This window comes from Misgurnus anguillicaudatus, chromosome 20 (genome assembly GCF_027580225.2).
Source record: "Misgurnus anguillicaudatus chromosome 20, ASM2758022v2, whole genome shotgun sequence".
In the NCBI taxonomy this organism is placed as follows: Eukaryota; Metazoa; Chordata; class Actinopteri; order Cypriniformes; family Cobitidae; genus Misgurnus; species Misgurnus anguillicaudatus.
Window position 1 is genome coordinate 19583743 of NC_073356.2, and position 6311 is coordinate 19590053.

A 6311-nucleotide genomic window follows, 5' to 3' on the forward strand; every position below is an offset into this window, starting at 1 on the left:
TCGGCTGCCATATACCAGAAAGCTGAAATGAAAAGAGGGTGTACACATAAGGCAAAGGAAACAATGAAGTGGTTTCAAAGAAAGAAAATCAAGTCTGAATGGCCCAGTCAATCACCTGACCTAAATGAAGTTCTAAACGTAGGTTCGGGAGGAGCCTAAACATTCAGGCCTGTCAATCATCATCATCATGGGCGTATATAAGGCAGCCTTCAGGCCTCCGCGTCCAGCTGCTTTCTTTTCTGGCATCCCTCCTCCTCCCCATCTCCTCCTTCACTCTCTTTTTCTTCCTCCTTGCAATTCCGTTGCAGGGGGTTGAACTTGGGGCTCGAGCCCCAGCCTCAGGTTCGCCCTCTCTGAAGGTTCAGAGCTCAGGTACAGAGCTCCCTTCGAGGACAGCAAGCCAAGTTCTTTTACCATTAATCATTAAGACCTGAATGCGCAGGCGAACTAGTGAAATCCCATAAAAAATCTATGGAGGGAAAACTGAGTTCATAAAAGAGCCCCAAGGAACCTTCAAGATTAAAAGACCATTTGTGTCGAAAAATGGGCCAGAATCACTCCTGAGCAATGCAGACGACTGATCTCTCCACACAGCAAAATCACCAGTGTTAAATTTTCAGGGATGGAGTTAAATACACAGTGTTGATGCTGTTTTAACACTATCTGGTAATAAAATAACACTGCCATTGCTAGGCCAGTGTTATATCCACGACAGTGTCAGTGTAAAACAAGGGTGTTATCAGATTTCACTCTGAGCGGTGTAAATCAAGCCACGCCTTCACTAAACATTTCCTGTCAGGGATTTTACCGCCATTTTCTTTCAAAGGAGGACTGAAAAGATGAGGTAAATAAGTTTAATAATATTTACATGGTTTAGCTAAATTAAACTGTTATTTCTCTGTCTGACTCTACGCAGCCATTTGCCAAAAAACCTAAATAAGATATTTTTCCCATTTTATTTCCCCTTTGTTCGTTATTTGGTTCAGTTTAATCAGAGCTACCTTGTGTTACGTTGTTCCCTTGTTAGTTTGGTATAAAGTTAAACTGCTAGCTAAAAGTTTTAACCAAGAAGGATAATATTAACAGGAGATATGAATGAATGTAAGAATTGAACCATGATAAAACGCGACATGCACTACAAATTGAAGGTATGAAATTAAGTTAAATGAAAGCTCGTTTATTCACCATATGATGCTCGTTATGAGGTAATCATATAGGCTAGATACCGTGAGTTAACGAGGTCGTTTACATGCACGTGAGTGCACGGATATCGGTTAATTATTCAAATTACTGAAAAACACGGAGAAAACCGCAACCGCATCGTCATGTGTTTTTTTTAAGATGTATGCAAACAGGGAAAATATCGCCAAACCAACAATTCATTTTACCTCAGAATATGCCCAGATTGGATGCATTGTGTGTTGTAAGCTTTTCGTGGCGCTAGATGTCAGACAGATGCAAATAGCAAATACATACTAAAGTGTAAAACGTGTATGGCGAACGTTTGTTTTTCTGCCATTATAGATGCTAGTTTGGTCAAAGTACACACTGAGTGCTTCAAATCATTCAGAAGAGATGCTGTTTTTAGGGCAGTTTATTAAAGAAGACCTGACATGGATGACTTCCAATGAGAAACCACTGCTAATACTTATATAAATTTATTACAGAAGGTAAGTTTTTATATTTATACATATAAATTATTTTATTTGACATAACCAATCTTTTTAGTATATGTAGTTTTGTACATATTATGGTTATTAATCAGGCAAGAAAGTGACATGACCTGCTGCCAACTTTAATAAAAATATATTATCTTCTCATACATCGTTTTGCTATTGATATCATATTAAATAGCAATCAAATTGATTACTCTTTTGAAAATGTATAATTGAAGATTCATATTGTCTTGAGTGCTGTTTTTAATATAAAAAGAATGTTGAGTTTTCAGAGTCTTTATTGTCTTTTTTTTGTGATAGGACCCTACCAGACTATATTTGAATACGGCATACCCGTGAATTCTGGAACTGTTATTTCTTAACCCAGTTTGGAGGATAAGAGCTTACCAACTAGTTATGTGAGTACACACAGTACTTTAGTACTGTACACTGTCTCTAACATGATTATACTGAGATGATTTTGATTCAAATAATGGTTAAAACTGCATCCTTTTTGGTATTTTCTTGACCCTTTTTGTCTTTGAAAATCTGCAGAAATATGCTGAGGCGATGTATTGCAAAATAGCCAACATACAACAATTAAAGGATAATTGCAGACTACATCCTGATGAAGATATGGATGACCCTCTGTCTGGTCAACAATAGTTTAAATATGGTAAGTGTACATGGGTTTGCTACTTTTACGGTTTTAAAGTTTAACTGTATACTCATGGTGTTTAAATTCTGTTTTGCTAGGACAGGACAGTAATGTGGCAGCTCTTCCCTGGCTCATTCACTTCTTGCCTTCATTTGTGAAAGGAGGAAAGACTGGAGAGGGTCAATGTGCAACTGAAGCTACTGATTGTGCTGTGTAAGGTTTTTGGTATTTTGTTCTAGTTATTTATTCAGCAGTTAGTTTGCTTGCATTGTTCACCCCATGTAAGTGCATACAAGTTCATAAATACACATCAAATACATTCATCAAATACACTCTTTTAAAACACTCTTAGGTGATGAGCATCAATCCATGCTTTGAGGGGGATGAATCAGCACTGCCCTGCCTGCTCTGCGTTGGGAACAAAAGTTGCATCCAGAATTTTTGCATCATTCTGGACCAAAAAGCCATTCCCTCCATGATGAAGACCACTGATGCAGCCTTCCACTACTGTACAGTAAAACAACTACAGAACTAAATACCAGGTTGGAACGTGTTTAAGAAAAATGAAACGTCTTTTGAATTGAAATGTCTGTTTGTTATGGAAAAATCTTTAGTATTGTGAAGGATAAGCATTTCTGCTTGCCGATAAGGTAATTGCATGTATTTTAATGTTCAAGTTTTGAGTAGGGTGGCTAATTTTTTTAACTCTTATTTGATTTATTAAAGACCTTTATAATAAGTGGTTTTCATGTCACTGCGCTGTGGTATAAGATAACTTTAATTATTCCATACTGTATTCTGTTTCTAATTGTAGCTGAGGTATTTAAATAAGCAGTGTTAAATGCAAAGTGTTGTGTGTATCAATGTAAATATTAAATGTGATGTACTTTAATAAAAAGAGGTTTTGCAATATTTCTTGTCATTTTTCTTTTATAGAAACAACCCATTAGCAACAAAAGTGGCTATTACTCAGTATTTTAACACTTAACATTGTTGAATTCACATTACACTGGTGTTGACCTTAAATTAGGAGTGTTAATTTTTAACACTGTATTTGTGTGCCAACACCAGTGTAGTGTGGAAACAACAATGAATAGTGTTGAACAAAGTGTAAAATTTAACAATATTGAGTGTTAAATTAACATATAATGGGTGTTGTTAAATTAACACTACACTTTTGACTAAATTAACACAGTGTAGTGTGGACACATATACACACTTTGCCGGTGTTAAATTTGACACTGTGGGTGTTATTTTAACACCAGTGATTTTGCTGTGCATACACGAGACATCTAGGAGCTGTAATTACCAACAAAGGCTTCTTCTACAAAGTATTAAATAAAGTGTGTTCAATACTTATTCCCTGTGTCATTTCACTTCATTTATTATGACTCAACTTGTATACTTAAATGTTCTGATTTCTTTGTTTGAATTCAATATTTGGCTTGATGGCTACATCTTTTGAAAATTTTGTATCAATAGCCCACTTAGAAATCCCCTTACCGATAAAAATGCTGATGTGTCAAATATTTATTTTCCCCTCTGTATAAAGACCTCTTCACAATATGATTGGTTGGATTACATGACCATGCTCCTCCCAAACTTATTTAAATAAACTTCATTTGGCATATACAAAGAAATTTTGTGCATACAATTGTTACATTTTATCAATATATGTGTTTTTTTTTTCGAACCAACAACCTTTGCCTTTTAATGCAATCGTCTAGCAATTGTGCAACGGGAACACACTATAAATTCGCACTGTGGTATCAGTAGGCTTTACATTTTTGTTTTCTAAGAGTTTATAGGTGCAGGTATAATGATGCATTAAATCTAGAGTGCATCAGAAATGATCAAGCCATTAGAGATGGTCAGCATAATCACTCTGCTACCACCATTATGGTTGCACATAAAAATAGAGCCCTAAAATGTTATTATACTAAGAAGACACTTTTATATGAAGAGCTATACAAATGAAAAGTGAAACCACATGGTGTGAATGCAAATTCAGTGTCTATTTATAAAACAAAGAACTTTTTGATGTTGCATACCTTTGCCCACACACTTCAATGATTCTGATTTAAAATATAGCTAAGATAATGAGCTCAAGTCTGATCACTTTGATTATAAAGCTCTAATATCCAGCGATGGTGTCTCACATTGGTGCTATCTCGCAGCATCTGCAGCCTGGCAGGAAATTGAAACCAGGTAAGAGGTAAAAGGCCATCACAACAATGGTGGAGCTGCTGACTGTAATTACGTGAAGTGCTGTTTAAATAAAAGCACACAGGATTATAGACACTTGAGGACACTCGCCTTCGATGATTTACTTTTGATGTCCATCAGAATTGTTTCTAACTGATGGACAATGTCTGAACTTTACAGACATGCAGTACTTGCGATGAGAACTCTTACTTTTTAAGTTTAGGGCTGCCGGGGGGCACTTTTTGCACATTCACGTTTTTGAGTTGTGTGGTTCGATGAATTTTTATAGTTTGGGGAGAGACATGTAAAAAAAATTGCCAGTATTTAACAACTACAATAGGTATTTTGACTGATATTTGTCCCATTTTAACTTCTTTCCAAAAATGTTCTGCAATTTATTCTTAAAGGATAATTCCGGTATTTAACACTTTGAGTCTCATTTCTGGTTTGTTTTGGATGAACTAGACACAGAAATTTTGACAATGGGTCGAGTCTTGACTTTTCGACTCATTTAGAAGCGTCTCTTGACTGCTTCAGAAGGGAAGTCAATGGCCATGCACAAACATGTCATTAAAACAACACTTAACGTTCATTTTCAAAACTGTACTACTCACCGAGTGGTGCGTGGTGTTCGTTGATGATTAAAAACAAATATATTGGCGCAATGTATGATTTCAATCCATGTTATTTGCTATAGTGGAACTATTTTTTCAGATACCTCACAACCGCGTATATACTTCCGCTCTATATTTGAGTCTGAAGCATGAATGAACTTAGTCCAACAAACTGTAATAAAACGGTAGCATACTTTCAAAATCAAGTTTATTTATAACACTTACACCATCCATTATGTTTTTTTCATCAGCAGAACAATAAAGAAGATATTTTGCAGAAACCCCGGTGCTCCGTCATGCAAGTCAACAGATCCGCACACTTTAAGAGCTAAAGCATATATATCCAATACAACAGTAATCCCCCATAACTCCGTGTGACATATTGACGTCTTGTGAAGCAAATCAATCAGTTTTTGCAAGAAACTGAACGTTATTTACAACACTATTAGCGTGAATGCCAAAGCAGGAAGCGCGCTTTACGTTCAAGGCGATCTCTTCCACACTGGTGCCGTTTGGTGGCTGTTGGCTATAGATGTTGGTCTGTCTGCGCCACCTATAGAGCGGGAGCGTGAAGCGCACTTCCTGCTTGGCAAAAGCTCTGCATTAATGCTGTAAAATATTTATATATATATTCGAATCTCAAAACTGAAAATCGAATGTCAACCCACGGAACGAATATTCGAATATTCTGGTCCAGCCCTACAAATATTGGAAAAATTTCCTCTGAGAGAAACCAAGCGAAAAAACTACAACCACATGTAAACAAACAGACCCTTTTCTGTTTCCCGGTGGCGGAGTGATATATCAGCGAGCAAACAGTCTTCCAAGAGAAGTCAATGGAATTTTGCAAAATGCCAAATAAAACACGACAGAAACTGTATTTCGCTACACAACTTGTTTTTAATCATCAACGAACACCACAAACCACTCGGTGAGTAGCACAGTTTTGAAAATGAACGTTAAGTGTTTTAATGGCATGTTTGTGCATGGTCATTGACTTCTATTCTGAAGCAGTCAAGAGACGCTTCTAAACTAGTCAAAAACTCAAGACACAACCCATTGTCAAAATTTCTGTGTCCATCACTGTAATTCATCCAAAACAAACCAGAAATGGGACTCAAGGTGTTGAATACCGGAATTATCCTTTAAAGTAACATACATGGTTGTGCATACATGGTT

The 6311-nt window shown here is 36.5% G+C and overlaps 1 long non-coding RNA gene across 1 annotated transcript; it reads left to right on the forward strand.

Annotated features, from left to right (window-relative positions):
• Positions 1 to 596: 596 nt before the first annotated feature.
• LOC129444334 (uncharacterized) lies at positions 597 to 3225 on the forward strand. The gene is made up of 5 exons (XR_012359720.1): positions 597 to 1670; positions 1977 to 2074; positions 2211 to 2331; positions 2412 to 2526; positions 2666 to 3225. It is a non-coding gene; the product is annotated as an uncharacterized lncRNA (long non-coding RNA).
• The last annotated feature ends 3086 nt before the right edge of the window (positions 3226 to 6311 follow it).